This window comes from Solanum verrucosum, unplaced genomic scaffold (assembly GCF_900185275.1).
Source record: "Solanum verrucosum unplaced genomic scaffold, falcon-dt-bn FXZP01000131.1, whole genome shotgun sequence".
Classification (NCBI taxonomy): Eukaryota; Viridiplantae; Streptophyta; class Magnoliopsida; order Solanales; family Solanaceae; genus Solanum; species Solanum verrucosum.
This window is the reverse complement of record NW_026020352.1, coordinates 1,823,432-1,840,076: the sequence shown is the minus strand read 5'-3', so window position 1 is coordinate 1,840,076 and position 16,645 is coordinate 1,823,432. Positions and strand designations below refer to the sequence as shown.

Genomic DNA, 16,645 nt, shown 5'->3' with positions numbered 1-16,645 from the left:
TGTCTCAAAACCACGTCTAGTAGAGTCTTGCTCATGAGTGTGAAGCGCGCCACATTTATGAATGAGAGGCTACAAGATGTTTAGGAAACTTCACTTCTTCATTACTCTAAGTCATGCGATAGAGTTTTAACTCTATAAGATCTCTCTCCTAATCCTTACCCGATGGTCTACAGGATATGACTACTTGAAGAACTTTTGCTAGAAGGAATGAAGGAGAAGAGATTGGTCAAGGAGCTCCTCCTCAAGCTCCGGTTGACCCTTTGGCAGAGCAAGTGACTAATGCGGAGTTTAGGACTGTTTTTCAAGTGTTGGCTCAAGCTGTGACAGCCCAAGCCAATAGGAAAGTTGTGAACCCCGTGAACCCAAATGTGGGTAGGGCAACATCTAGAGTGTGGGACTTCACTAGGATGAATCCTCCGAAATTCTATGGTTCTAAGGTTGAGGAAGATCCTCAAGAGTTCATTGATGAGGTTTACAAGGTCTTGACTATTATGGGAGTGACTCCGATGGAAAAGGCGGAATTGGCCGCTTATCAACTTTAAGGGTGTTGCTCAAATTTGGCTCAACCAATGGAAGGAAGCAATACCGGTAGATGCGGGTCACCTAGAATGGAAAAGGTTTAAGTCCGCTTTTCTTGATAGGTTCTTTCCTCTTGAGACGAGGGAGGAAAAAGTGCTTGAGTTCATTAATCTCTGACAAGGGAACATGAGTGTGAAAGAATATGCTTTGAGGTTCACTCAATTGTCGAAATATGCTCCTTCTATAGTTGCCGACACTAGGGCAATGATGAGCAAGTTTGTTTCAGGTGTCTGAATTAGTAGTGAAAGAGTGTCGTACGACTATGCTTGTCCATGCCATGGATATTTCTCGTCTCATGGTTCATGCCCAACAAATTGAAGAGGAGAAACTTAAGGAGAGGTCTAGGGAGACAGAGGTCTAGAATCGGTGATGGTAATTTCTCTTATGCACGGTCCGATGGACATGGTTGTCCTAGGTATCGACAAAGGTTTTCCGAGCAAGGTTCTTCTAATGCTCCTAAGTTCAACAAAGAGAGGGTGTCTAACCCTAAACCTCAAGGAGGTGGTAGTGGGTCTTCATTGCCAAATTGTGCTAAGTGTGGTAGAAGGCACGAGGACAAATGTCTAGCGAGTTCCAATGCTTGTTTTGGTTGTGGTAAAATGGACCACAAGATAAGGGATTGTCCTTCAGTTGCTAAGAATGAGGGAGATAGTCGTCGTAGGGCTCAACCTTATCCTTCATCCGGTCCAAGTAGTTCGGGTACTAGTGCTCCCAAGCAAAATAGGTTCTATGCTCTTCAGACTCGTGGTGAACAAAAGGGTTCTCCCAATGTGGTTAGCGATATGTTGGAAATTTTTCAACTTGATGTTTATGTTTTACTTGATCCCGATGCTACCTTGTCTTTTGTGATGCCGTATGTGGCTATGATATTTGATGTGCTTCTTGATGTGTAGTTAGATCGTTTTCTCTCTCTACTCCTGTTGGTGATTCTATTGTGGCTAAGACTCTAAGAGGGTCTATAGAAAGTGTCCCGTTTCCTTGTCCCATAGAGTTACTCTTATCGATTTGGTAGAGCTTGATATGCTAGATTTTGATGTTATCCTTGGTATGGATTGGCTGCACTCTTGTTATGCTTCTATTGATTGTAGAACCCGTGTAGTCAGATTTCAGTTTCCGAATAAGCCTATCCTAGAGTGGAAGGGGGGATATTCTATGCCGAAAGGTCGATTTATTTCTTGTCTTAAAGCTAGAAAGATGATTTCTAAGGGTTGCACGTATCATCTAGTTAGGGTGATAGATCCAAAACCCCTATTCTTGAGTCGGTCCCCGCTGTTAATGAGTATCCAAAAGTGTTCCCAGATGATTTACCCGATATTCTTCCCAAAAGGGAAATAGATTTTGGTATTGACCTTCTCCCAGACACACAACCTATTTCTATTCCTCCTTATAGAATGGCTCCGGTAGAACTTAAGGAATTAAAGGAACAATTGAAAGATTTGTTGGATAAGGGTTTCATCCGATCGAATATCTCTCAATGAGGTGCTCCAGTTTTGTTTGTTAAAAAGAAAGATGGTTCACTCCGCATGTGTATTGACTATCGGCAATTGAATAAGGTGACCATTAAGAATAAGTATCCTCTTCCAAGAATAGATGATTTTTTTGACCAATTCCAAGGAGCGAGTTACTTATCTAAGATTGACCTTAGGTCGGGTTATCACCAATTGAGGGTGCAAAATGAAGATATTCTGAAAACGGCTTTTAGAACCCGGTATGGTCATTATGAGTTTTTGGTGATGTCGTTTGGTTTGACTAATGCTCCGGCGGCTTTTATGGATTTGATGAATAGGGTGTTTAGACAATACCTTGATATGTTCGTAATTGTGTTCATTGATGATATATTGATTTATTCGAGAAGTAAGGATGATCACACCAATCATTTGAGGATTGTGTTGCAAATTCTCAAGGGCCAACAACTCTTTGCAAAGTTTAGCAAATGTGAGTTTTGGCTAAGGTGGTCACATTGTTTCAAGTAAAGGTATTGAGGTAGATCCTAAGAAGACGGATGTGGTCAAGAGTTGGCCTAGACCTTTATCCTCTTCGGATATTAGAAGTTTCCTGGGTTCGGTTGATTATTACAGATGATTTGTTGAGGGGTTTTCTACGATTGTCTCTCCATTGACAACTTTGACTCAAAAGAAGGCCAAGTTCATATGGTCCGAATTATGTGAGAAGAGTTTTTAGGAATTGGAAGATAGACTTACTTCCGCTCCGGTGTTGACTTTACCGGAAGGGATGAATGGTTTTGTTGTTTATTGTGATGCCTCAAGAATTGGGTTAGGATGTGTGCTTATGCAAAATGGAAAAGTTATTGCCTATGCTTCAAGGCAACTTAAGGTTCATGAGAAGAATTATCCTACCCACGATCTTGAATTAGCGGTGGTGGTTTTTGCCTTAAAGATTTGGAGTCACTATTTGTATAGTGTTCACGTAGATGTGTTTCCCGACCACAAGAGTTTGCAATATGTGTTTAATCAAAAAGATTTGAATCTTTGCCAAAGAAGGTGGCTTGAGTTGGTTAAGGATTATGATATGAGTGTTCTATATCACCCCGGTAAGGCGAATGTAGTAGAGGATGCTCTTAGCCGATTATCAATGGGTAGTGTTGCCCATATAGAAGAAGATAAGAAAGACTTGGTACGAGATGTACATAGATTGGCCCGATTGGGTGTTCAGTTAGTAGACTCTACCAAGGGTGGTGTTATGGTCCACAATGGTTCAAAATCGTCTTTTGTGACGGATGTGAAAGCTAAACAATGTCTTGATTCGACCTTAGTGGAATTGAAAGAAGCGGTGCTTAGAAAGTCTGTAGAGGCTTTCTCGATGGTGTACTTAGATATCAAGGTCGTTTGTGTGTTCCTAATGTTGATGACTTGAGAGAACAGATCTTGTCAGAAGCCCATAGTTCTCAGTATTCCATTCACCCGGGAGCCACCAAGATGTGGTGTCGTGGAAGAGTAAGAAACAGAGTGTGGTTGCTCGATCTAGTGTAGAACTAGAATTTCGAGCAATGGCTGCAACAGCTTGTGAGCTAGTTTGGATCAAACAGTTGCTGGGAGAGCTAAAATTCGGCTAAATCAATCCGATGGAACTTGTGTGTTATAATCAAGCGGCCCTTCATATCGCATCAAATCCAGTGTTTCATGAAAGGACTAAGCACATTGAGATTGACTGTTACTTTGTCAAAGAAAAGATACTCTTGGGAAATATTGTTACAAAATTTGTGAAGTCAAATGATCAGCTTGCGAATATCTTTACCAAGTCCCTCATCGGTGCTCGTATAATTACATCTGTAACAAGCTAGGTACATATGATTTGTATGCACCAGCTTGAGGGGGAGTGTTAGAATATGAATAAATATGTACAATCCTACTTATAATAGGAATTATAATAGAATACGAATAGTAATCCTAGTTGGAAAAGGAGTCTAATGTAGTGTTTATAAATAGGTCTCAATGTAACAATGTAAATACACAATTTCAATAATATATTTCTCACTGTGAGCAGAGTAACTAAGAAATGGAAACAAAAAAAAAAGGAAATGAATACCTTACAAAAAAATGTCGTGATGCAATGCATACAATTAGCACATTCAGCTGTCTTTGCTTTTAGATCTTCTCGATTTCTTAATATGATTTTCAGATTTCAGCTTTTCCCAGTAAGGTACTAAGTTATCAGGCTCAAGCAATTCAGCAGCCCTATTGTTGCCTAACCTCTTTTCTGTAATGCTGCAGTATCAGAAAAATGCATAAGGCAAAGTGATGGACTGAAATAAGTGAATAGAAATTTCACAGTTCACAAACCTGTAAGCTTGAGACTCTTCTGCCTTCGTTTCCAACTATTAAACATTTCCTGTGTTAGCTGGAATGAAAGACCCACATATGTGTAGTATCTCTTCATCAAAACTACAAATAAAAAGCACGATGTCAGGTCTAATTCATCCTTTAAAGTTAAACCAAAAATGTAAAATGCATACTGAAAGGAGAAGCAAAAGAGCATTGAAATTTAGTAATAGAAACACTGTAAGAATTACTATGTAACCACAACAATAATTAAGGCACATGCAAATTCAGGAAATCATTTATGCAGACAACCCAACAAATTGGGGATTCTACAGACAATTGAAAATCTATATCTATCTATATAATTCTGGTCATAACAGAGGCAGCGTAGCACTCTTAATGATGGAATACATATTTTTTCTATTTTTCTGCTAAATTATATAACCAAAACATCACCTCTTTTAACTATATTATTACACCAGTTTAAAGTTATTAAGCTAACCAATGTTGCAGTCATAAACATTACTGACTCCCTCGTTCAAGAGGATCTCAAGAGTCAAAATGTTTTTTCCCTGAGTTCATGACTGCAAGAATCCTCTTTGCCCCTATCCAATCCATGCCACCAGGATATGGTCTCTTCCCTCTAACATAGTCAAAGGCATCATCTTGCCATACAAACTCAGCAAGTAACTGCTTTAAGGTTCTGCCACCAGCTGTTGTTGTTTCCTCGCTCATTATCTTGAACTTGTCTATGATGTAACCATAGAAGTTGAGATCCATGATTCTATCCGTGAAATCATAGTGCTCATTGAATCTGATATGCCTCTCCTGCATGAGGCTAAGAACTTACTGAAATAACAATTAATTTTAGTTAGTAATAATTGAAAAGATAAAACAAACATTATAAATTAAAGGTTATTGGAGAAAACAAGTCCTCCCACCAAAAATTCATACTAGTCATGTTCTTAAAATCATTTTCATCAAGATAATGCATGGAGTAGAATTCGCGATCATTTGTTTCCATCAGTGCCAACAAAGTAGCCTTTTATAGCTGAAGGCACAAACTTGTAAATATTCACCTTCTTAAGCACCGACTTCTCTCTTATGGTCATTGACAATTCTCCAATAACTTTTTTTTCCATATTTGATATTGCCTTGACAAACAATTTTCTTCTCCTCTTAGCATGTGGCGTATATGGATCCTGAAGCTTCCATGATGGAATGACACTCCTCTTGGATGTCAATTCTTTCACAGCCTCGGTCAATGTTTGACTACACCTGACACTATCATCATCTTTTCTCTAGCACTTACCACTTACCACATTGAAAGCCAAAACATTTATTACAAGAGGTTGCCCCAACACTTTTTTCAGCCCCAGAAAAAGGTGTCAACATTCTTTAACCACCAACACCAACAATTTTTCTTCCCACCACTTTTTTCAGCACCAACACCAGCCTTTACATTTGTATTAATCATATCCTCATCAAAAACAACAAGTTGACCAACATCAACTCTTTCTCTTTTGATGGTTGTTGCTCCAACCAATTCCCTTTTAACTATATCCACCATAGGATCAAATAGCATCTCAACAAATGCTTGAGTAACAAGGAATGATATTTGCAACTCTTTTTCTGTTGGGACAAGTCATGGATGCACAACCTATAATAAAAAATATGAGTTTGTAAGGTAATCTTTCACGGAGACTTACATATATGTTGGAACAGATGAGTCATTTGTAGCAACAGATTACCAATCTTAACCAATAAATAAGATTTGTAGCAAACAATTTTTTTTTTGAGATTAGGGTAACTGTGTATTCACAAAAGTCTCATCAGAGCAAAACAAAACCTACCCTTAGGGAGATTACAAATTGCCTATGAAATCAATAAAAAGATTTATATCCCTCCTCATATCCTGTTTACACCAAAAGTACAAAAGACTAAGGCTATTCATCCTTATCTTCTCGATGTTGTTGCTCTTGTCCTCAAAACATCTAGAATTCATTTCTTTCCATAGAGTCCACCATGAGCACAACAAATGCTCAATCTTTTGTTGCTTCCTCTTCTAACAACAAATGTGTTTGCTGTCGATGCGAAGGATGCCAATATAAACATGATTATTCTCTTATTCGTGTTAAGGAATTGACATCTAATATCCTTCTATCAAAGAAGATAGCACAACATTTGAAGTTTAGGAAGTTGAAAAAATCTATTTCCAGATCACCATCTAATATCAAAAGGAGAAAAATATCAAGTCCTGCTGCTCCACTATCTAGCTCAACCTCAAAAGGAAAGGAGAAAGTCACTTCTGAATTCTGATGTGCGGCAACAATATCTATTTCAAGGTTATAACATTTCCGACGAGGGTCCAACTCAACTAATCTCATTGTTCTCGGAATGGATACATAAGGGTCTTGACAAGCAACATGCATAAAAGTAAGTCAGTCAACTATAATTAATGTTCTTGATGTCCATTAATTAATTATCTTTACACAATTACAGAAAAGACAAGGATGGGCATTACATAGCTAAATGCTCGTGCCTTGGATTCGAACAACTAGATTTTGTAGTTGCATCTCTGAAGACGAAGGACTGGTTCTACCTAATGTCCCAACCCAACAAGTGTTGGAATGATGAGGTATAACTATGTCCACTTATCTTTTGATTAACACCTGCTGATACATACAAATAACTGATACATAAGATATGCATGTGGATGTAATTTTTAACTATCTATGGAAGAAGTTGAAGTTGTTAAGTAATCACAACAATATCGATATATCATCGTTAATTTTTTTTCAGAACATACATCGACAAGGCCAATGTTGTTTCTAATTATAAGGAGAATGTTGTTAACATTATCAAAAGGTTTAGCATAGCCGTTGGGCTGCCTTGGCACCTGACAAATGAGGTTTATGTCCAGGTAATTATGATGGGAAGTTTCATTGGGTCCTAGTGGTCGTTGTATTGAAGGACGATGCATAAATGTGTATGATTCAATGTCCTCGTCGTGGAGAAACCGAAGTAGAAAATTGTCAAGTGAGAATCAAAAGTAGGCTACAATGTTGCCAAATACCTTCAATATAGTGACTTTTTTTAGCAAAAAGACCGACCTGACTGGTCAGCACTTGAATCTTACAAGGGCAAGAACAGTTCTCACCCATTTGAAGTCAACTACGTTGTTGACATTGCCTAGCAAGCAAGTGATAGTCGGTACGTATCACTTTTTTTTACCATTTATTTATTTTTTACCATTTACAAATGTGATATTATTTTTTAATACATGATGCAGGGATGGTGGACTTTTTGTTGCTGAGTTTCTAAGTGATGGACTACAAGTACCACCTTCTAGGATTGTTGCTCAATCCCTTCACATGAGATATGCTTCAGTGCTATGGAATTATGGGGTTTCAAAGGCTCAGAGTGGCTATGTTAGTAACAATGAAGACCCACGACTGCGTAGACCTAAAAAATCAAACTTCATAGCTTCATATGAAAATGTTATGGTTACGATTGAATAGATTAATGTATTATCTAATATGAAAATCTTATGGACTGACTGCTTATATATTAATGTATTATCTAATATGACAATCTTAGGGACTGCTAATATATTAATGGTTATGGTTATTATTGTATTTTTTTATGTTGGAACATATGGTTGTTGGAAAATATCACACAATGGTTTGCATGTGTCCCAACAGAATTATGATATTTTTACCCAGCACCTTCACTAATCTCCTTTTCCAACTAGAGCTTTATGTATTACATTCTTACATGTATGTTTTCTTATATATTTTCAGAGTGGGCAGGTTATTTTAACCTGGTAGTGTGAAGGATATACTTCTGATATTCCTCTATTGCTATATGTACTATATTAGCTAGAACCTTTAATTTCATGAACCAAAGGGTTGAAGCTAATGAAGGCGGAAAAAAACCTTTTTTTTATAATGGTAACATTAGTATTAATATTAAGATCACTAGTGAAGCCATATATACAGAGGACAGATCCCCAAAACCAGCAAAAAGCGTACCTAATTACAGTTGCCCTACCAAGTCTATTGAAGAATCCTCCTCTATTGAACATTCTTTACACCAAAAGTGAAACAGCAATAGATACCATCTTAATCATCTGCAAATGACTGCTCCTATCTTCAAAAACTCTGGAATCTCTCTTCCTCCAAATTGACCACCATATACAAGCAGGAATCAACAACATTTATCCTGTCTAACTATACCTCCCATACTATTCCAGCTCTTAAGGAGGTCAACAGTGTTTGCAGGTATACACCATTTTATCCCACAATGTTAAGAAAGAGTTGCCACAACTGATAAGTAAAAGAGCAATGAAGAAACAAAATGACTATTAGTTTCCGTGTTTGAACCACAAAGAAGACACCTAGGACACAACTAGAAACCCCTTCTTTTTAACCTTTCTTGAGTCAAACAAGCCTATCTTGCCACCAGCCAAGAAAAACATAGAACCTTTGTAGGAGCATTAGTTTTCTTACTTCCATGGTCAATCATCAATCTGTTGGTCAGAATGGCTGACTGTTAGACAGGCAAATTTGACTGAAAATCACATCCTTGTTTCACCTCCAATGAAGTTTATCCACTGCTTCTGATATCCAATGGAAATCCTTCAAAGCCTTAAAATAACTCCAGTGCACCTTCTATTTCCCAATCATTGAGGACCCTCCTGAAGTTGATATTCCATCCGTGCAGCCCCTTAACTGTGGTTTTTTCTTCTTTTATTTTTTGGTTAAATTGAGGGTAAGAGGAAATGGGGAAGGGGGATTACAAGGTGGGAAATTGAACCCTCACAAACAAGGTGAAAGTTCAGGTATCCAGACAGCTAACTGAGCTACTAAAATTCCCTTTTTTAATTTATTTTATTACCCGTCCCTACAAGCTTCCACCTTTTTGGTAACTGGAACTCACAACCTCAGAGTTGGAGGTGGAGGGTGCTTACCATCTGATCAACCCCCTCTTGTCCCTTAACTGTGCTCAAACTAGCATATGGGGAAGTTGTAATGCTGTATAAATCAGGTAAAAGCTCTTTTAAGCATCCATGTTCCAGTTGTCTGTCAAGAAGAAAGTTTTTCTTCCATTGCCAGCCTGAAGTTTTTAGAGTTAGCTAAGAAGGTGTCCCCGTAAAGTCTGGTGGACTTCCATACCCCTACACCATATGGTTTGGGCTGTTGACAGAATTAGTACACAACATCCCTTCTAGGCCGTATTTGCCACAAATTACCCTTTTCCATAAGCTATTTTCTTCCAAACTGTACCTCCATATACATTTCAGCAGTAGACTAATATTTTGAGCTTTTAAGTCCCTAATTTCAAGTCCCCCTTTTGATTTAGTGGTGATCAAAGACTTCCCATCAACCAAATGCATAGCCTGTTTGTCTTTGTTACCTTGCCAGATGAACTTTCTTCTTAAAGCATCAATTTTGTCCCTTACCTTACAAGGCAAGGGAAACAGCGACATCACATAAGTGGGTAAAAGCAACACTATTAACCAAGACTACTCTGCCACGCAAAGACAAGTACCTTCTTTCAAATTCATGGTGCTGCCTTGAAAGCAAACTGGTATACCTATATAACTTGTCACTGGACCAAAACAACTGCATATATGCTTCCGTTCCTTTTTGTTTTATATTATATTTTCTATGTATCGATCCCTATTTTAGAGGAACGCAAATAATCAAGGCTGAAAGTTAATTCCAAGTGTGTACATGCAGGAAAAGAATTTCCACAGCTCAAAAACGAAATATGAATGATAATCTTACTTCTTGACTACGAACCGTAGAGTAGTTCCCACTTTGATCCTGTGATTCTTGTGAGATCTACTGACAAAAACTTCTTTCCCGTGTTTCTATGAAAAGAAAAACATATTCAAAGACAAATTAGTATCAAAATCTATATCTCAATTGAAGGTCATTAGTTCAAAGTGCTTACAATTTTATACTTGAAATCTTCTTGAATGTCCTCATCTGTGATGACGGCAGAAGATAAACCAAGAACAATTATGTGAATAGACTGTTGGCCAACTTTAACGACCTCACCTTCTGAAAAGATCAATATCAAAAGAAGGATTAAAGAAACAACATCAACCCAAAAGAATTTACAATATTATACCTTTGACTTACACTCTTAAACATTTATATATTAATATATCCAGGGTGGGGAGTTGAGCTTTGAGTTTTTGAAAAAGGGAGAACAATGAGAGTGGTGAAATTAAGAAAACTGCCATTACTTTAGCATTACTCCAACCTCACTCCAAAAAGGAAAATCCTGGAAAATAACTGACCTAGAGTACAATTCTATAACCAAAAAAAACATAATGTGTTTGAATCCACATGATATTAAGCAAATAAGAATTAAGTTGTAGCACTACCTAATAGCATTTAGCAACTTTGCTTCAAATCCCACACCAAAATAAGGGTGAATTCCTGGAAGAATTTTAGCCAAATTGCTACTGAACTTCGGTTCATAAGTCAACACCACACCATCTAAAGCTTCATTAAACCTGTAAAAAGAAAGGAACCTTATGAACAAAAGTACCTAAGAAACAAGTGGAGCAGAAGTTCAAATACACTCAAACACCAAATTCCTAAGTGATAATGGGGGAGGGAAGAGAAGAAAGAGAGAAGGAAAATATTAACCCATGAAAAGTAGGAGCTTTAAATAGCAGGATAGTCAAGCCAAAATAAAACAGGCAGTACAGCAGCGGCTATCGGATACCTCCCTAAATATACTCAATAATCTATCCAATTGATTGAACAAGCTGAATAAGTAAATTGCTTGCACAATCCATTTACAATCAATCATTCAATTAATCAAAAACACATCAACTGATCAAAAAATGTAATAATCAGTCAGACCTCAATCCCTAACTACTTGCAGAGATGTAATGCAACCTCTTACCCTTTTAGAAGTACATCCAGGTAGGTGAGCATGTCCCATTAATGGGTCCACACGGCATGAATTTGAAATAATCGCTAGTAGGTTCCGAATACTTCTTAGAGGTTATAAAAAACTAAAATAAAAAGTAGCAAATTGCACTATTCCAGGTTACATGGTCTCTTAGCTTCCTGTTAAATGCTACTGTAACAGTTAAAATTCTTGAACACATGTACAATTAGCCTGAATTGCATGGAGAATATCTTCTGCTTATTTTGGATTAGAAGCAGTGACCTCTGATGCGCTGACTGCTGAGGTACCTAAATTAGCATTTCCCTGGAACTAGAACTGGTTAATTGAACCTTAGTACACATGAGGCACTAAGTTATGTGTTACAAATGATCAAAATGTCCCTTCTCTAAGACTGAGGTTGTGATCATTTCTTCTGAGTTTTAATATACTTAGATTATGAATAGCACCACCAACAGATGTGGTGGGATGGTTGTGATCCCTCAACCCATTAACCAAAGGTCTCGGATTTGAGCTCCGGAATAGAGAAACCCCTAGTATGGAGCATTTCCCTCCTTAATGGGCCATACGTAGCACGAATCCGAATTAGTTGGGCCAGTGGGCTTCAGATACCAGGTGGTTATACCAAAAAAAAGGGGGTTCTGGAAAGCATTAGTATTTTGAAGGCATCGGTATTTAACTTTTCTGTTGGATTGTAACAGGTGAAGATCTCAACCTGTGGCCTTTTAAATCCTCTGCTGGATTATGCATACTCTAGAGAACTGCTTTTGTTTGAAGAAAACTAGATATCTGCTTAAGGCCTATGATACTCTTGCTTCTGAGACTTGTTGTGAGTTAAGAATGCCACTTGGGCCTCTATTAATCTAAATTAGTGTTAAATAAATTTGTTGTTTTGATGTCCTTATGATATTTTCCCCTGTTCTTTCCCCCTTCACTTGTTCTGGGGAGAGGTGTGCAATGATCTAGATACTTCACCAATTGGATAGTTTGAACATACAACTGAAAATGTTTCATTCAATAGCGGACATTCACAAAAAAAAAGAGCAGGATATATCCTCAAGACCTCAACAACATCCTTTCCAATATGGGAACTATGCAAGCAAAAATAAAACCAACTTTAAATTCTAAATTGGACAGTGACGCGCTGTTATTTAAAGCATTTATGTTGTATTTGAAATGCATTCAGAAACCTTTTTTTTTTTTGAGAAGTTAACAAGTTGTATTATAAACATATGTACTGAAAGCCCCTTTACAAAAACGTATGAAAATCTAGGAACAAAAACAGCAAGCCTAGCATGAATCTAATACTTCTAGGATTGCTTCTGCATCTACAGGGGAACTCTTTGTACACCAAAAACATAATAACAGAATACAATCTGTTTTGATCATTTGTAGGGATCTGCTTCTTTCCTCAAAGCTTCTAGCATTCCTTTCTCTCCAAATGGTCCACCAGATGCATGCTGGAATTGTCCTCCAATAACTTCTGTTCTTTGCCTCAATTCCTGCTTCCTCCCAACTTGAGAGAGTGTCAACAATCTTGCTAGGCATTGTCCATTGAATGCCTCTAAGATTGATGAAAATCTTCCACAGTTGATCAGTGATTTTGCAATGTAAGAACAAATGCCTAACTGTCTCAGCTGCCTCCCCACATAAACAACAATGTGTCACCAGAATGTTGTTTCGTTTCCTCAGATTCTCATATGTTAGTACTGCCTCCTTTGCTAGCAGCCAAGTGAAGCATGCCACCTTGAGTGGAATTTTGGTTTTCCAGATTTGTCTCCAAGGCCAATTGAGGGTTAGAGGAGCCCTGTTCATGACCTTGTAACCTGAGATCACTTTGTATCTTATCCTTCCTCAAGTAACTGTGAATTATTTTATTTATTCTAGCTACTTCAAGCAATTCCCTAACTGATGTGAGAAGTCTTCTTGATTTTGTGATCTTCCAGCAAATAATGAATAAAATGGAACTTGTATGATGTTGATAGCTACTACTATATGTTACTATCCATAAGTACCTGTTTTAAGGTGGAATTTAGCATCTTAGGTTCTTTGATGTTTTGTTGCAGTTATTGTGAATGATGCAGAGGCCTTATATATCCTATACAAGAAACTAAGCAGCTCCATAATTGATGATGGTCTTATTCACAAGATATTTTCATCGGAAAGTTAAGACTTAGTTAAGAACTTGTGTGTAGCAAGAGATGTTGACAGTTGAGGGCACTAATATAGTTGAACACGTCGTAATAGACCATCAAATATGACTGCAAAACATTGTATCTAACTCATTTAAGAAATAGTTGTTTGTATGCATGAGCTTTAACACAAAGAAGCAGTGAATCAAAGAAAATTGAATTACTTGGCAGTTGAAACAATGCATCAACAAAAAGTAACACTGAAAGTTATGGTGTTTGCCTCGGTGAGGTATTACAATAGTAAATTTTGGATAAGCAAATAGTTATTTTTTTCTCAAGTTCTTTGCCTGTTTCCCTTCCTACTTTTTGTCCTTCTGAAAAGGCCAACGGTATAGTAATTCCACACGTATACTCTAATGTTTTAGAGCCCAGCACCTTATGATCTTGTCATGCTTCAAAATGTACAATCTTTTATACTGTTTTACTAAGATTGAATGTCAAAAGAAACAACATGTTTTACCTTGGATATGTTTCTGAAGATTCAGATAGTTCTATGAAGCAACTCTATTTCATTCTAGATAGCAGTTAATGATTTCAAGCTATTTGGGTGTGAAATTGTGGATGTTTTCTAATCTTCAATGCAGGAAGAGTTTCTCCAACCTCTTTTCAGCTGTAGCCATAGGCAGAATCTTTTTGTAGACAGAGTAAGTAATTCATCCTTTCTCATACAATTCATTAAAATATTTGTTCTCCAATATTATATATGATTAACTGTTTCGTTGAGACATTTTCATTTACAAACAACTTTCAAATGTTACTGTGGATGTAACTGATGTTCATTAATTTTAGTGGTGATCTTGATCTGAGAAAATTATCAAGAGATCAAAGTATGTATACAAGAAAATATCCATACATCCTTTCTTAAGAAATTTCAAGATTAGTATGCCATTCTTGAAAGTGATATAATTCTCTAGTTCATTAATTGCAATTATCCAACATGCCATCTCTTTATTTTCTAAACAAGAACCAGGATTCATCATATTATGACTATATTTATCCCAGTAGTCAACCTACCACAACTCTCCTCTTTTATGCTTGCTCGCAGCCGGCTACACAAAGCTCACATATGGGGAAGCGGGGGCGGAGCCAGCTTATGGCGGGGGTTCGAACTAATCAGTGGCGTAGCTAGGAATTTCACGAAGGGTGTCCAAATTTTGGTAATAAAAACGATGAGAGTAAAAATAAGGAAACCACAAAAAGGTGAAAAATGAGATTCGAACTTGGGACGTTCGACACAATTTTGACACCGTTTATCACCAAGCCGCATGTTTATTTTATTATTAGAAACCAAGCCGCATGTTTATTTTATTATTAAATTCAAGAACACCACAATAATTAAAGAAAATTATTAAATTCCAGAAGGCCACAATAATTAAAGAAAACAGAGGAAACTCGCATGCAAGGAGTCGAAACAGGGCAGCGTGTGCTTATGCGAGGGCTCTAGCCAACTGCACTACGAGTTTCTTTGGTATTTTAGGGTGTCCAAAATATTATATATACCAATATAAAGTCAAATATAGTGTAATTTTTCGACGAAGGGATACCGTAGCTTCGTCCCGAAACTATTTATACATGCTTGAAATTATTTTTTATGTCTATATGTAGATGTTGATAGTTTGTGTGTTTACCTCTCTCAATTTTGAAAAGGTAAAAATTCTGGCTCCGCCACCATGGGAGGTCTAGACAAACCTTGTTCTGACAAGAAAAATGGGCATTACCTAAAAGTGGATTGATAAACACTCCATTAAAACATGCATCATCAACTAATTAACTTCACAGTAAGAATGCAGCATTCACCAAATTTCTCATACAAAAAAAAATCACTTTTTTTTATTGTTGTTAGAAATTCGCTTATAGATTCAATGAGAGAAGCACAAAACTCATAATCTGCAACTTCAAATTGAAAACAAATATCAAGCGTTTGAAAGAGTAGTGAATACGATGAGAAGGAATTACTTGAAAAGAAGAGAGCTGAGTTCGCGATAAACAGCGGCCTCAACCTTTTTGGCCTTCGATGGATGTAAATACACAACCTAATTTGCAGTACATTCGTTTAGTGCCTCCATTGATGGATTTAGGCAAAGCCAAACAGAGTGTTGATGCCAATTTTGATAGGGTTTATGTAAAACCCTAAAATCTTGTTGCTGTATGGCATGATTGAAAAATGTTATGCGATAGAAGTCATCTACCCGCATAATTCAAAACATGTATCTACTAAAAATAAAATGTTAATGTGGCAAAATAAGTACCTCTTTCTTTTTTCCCTTAGGAACGGAAGGGATTATATTTAATACTAAGGTTCATCCATACAAAAGGGAACGGTTCTATATGAGACATTTTCATTAGCATCTCTATCAAGACAAGTTGTAACGAGGGAAGGAGATGCATAAAAATTATAAACATAATTTAGAGTCATAGTTGGATCATTTGACTTCCTTCCGTATTCCGCTAGTTCGTCAGTTACTCCATTAGCCTCCCTCGGTATATGATTCAATGATGGTTCGTCCAGTTGTTGGAGCAATGACCTGCAGTCAGCACAGATATGTGAGTATATAGCATTATCATTATTTAGAAAGTTTAGTAGTACCTGTTTCCACCAATAAATGCTTTATATTTTTTCTTTAGCAAGAGTCAATCCATGTAATAAGGCTAACAGTTCTGCATGGTACGCACTTTCCACTTTGGTTTTACAAGCAAACCATGTTATCCACTCTCCTGCTTGGTTCCTTATTACTCCTTCGGTACCTCCATTAATTGTTTTAGGCTCAAAAGATCTGTCAATGTTCAACTTGAAGTATTCATCAGGGGGTTTAGACCATGTGATAGGGATCGATTGTTTTGGATGATTTGTTTTCGAAGGATTAGAAATATGAAGGAATTAAAGTGCTTGAAAAAGATATGTTTTGAATTATTTTGGTAATGTTATTTGGAGGGTGAGGTTTAAACACGTTACTATTTCTTGTTTTCCGAATATTCCAAAAAATAATTGGTGTTAGAACAGTTGTAGGCATTCTAAGATTGTTTCTAGTTCTGGACATGGTCTTCGAGTGGCATAGGCGATAGATATTGTTGTCAAAGTCATTACTATCTATATTTATGTTGAACTTATTCCAGATTGTAGTAGCAACATGGCAGTTTGCATTGATGCGAATAGTAGTT

General features: G+C 37.1%; 1 pseudogene; it reads right to left on the bottom strand.

Moving 5' to 3' along the window:
* Window positions 1-4,080: 4,080 nt before the first annotated feature.
* Window positions 4,081-15,552, bottom strand: LOC125837576 (uncharacterized; annotated as a pseudogene).
* Window positions 15,553-16,645: the final 1,093 nt, after the last annotated feature.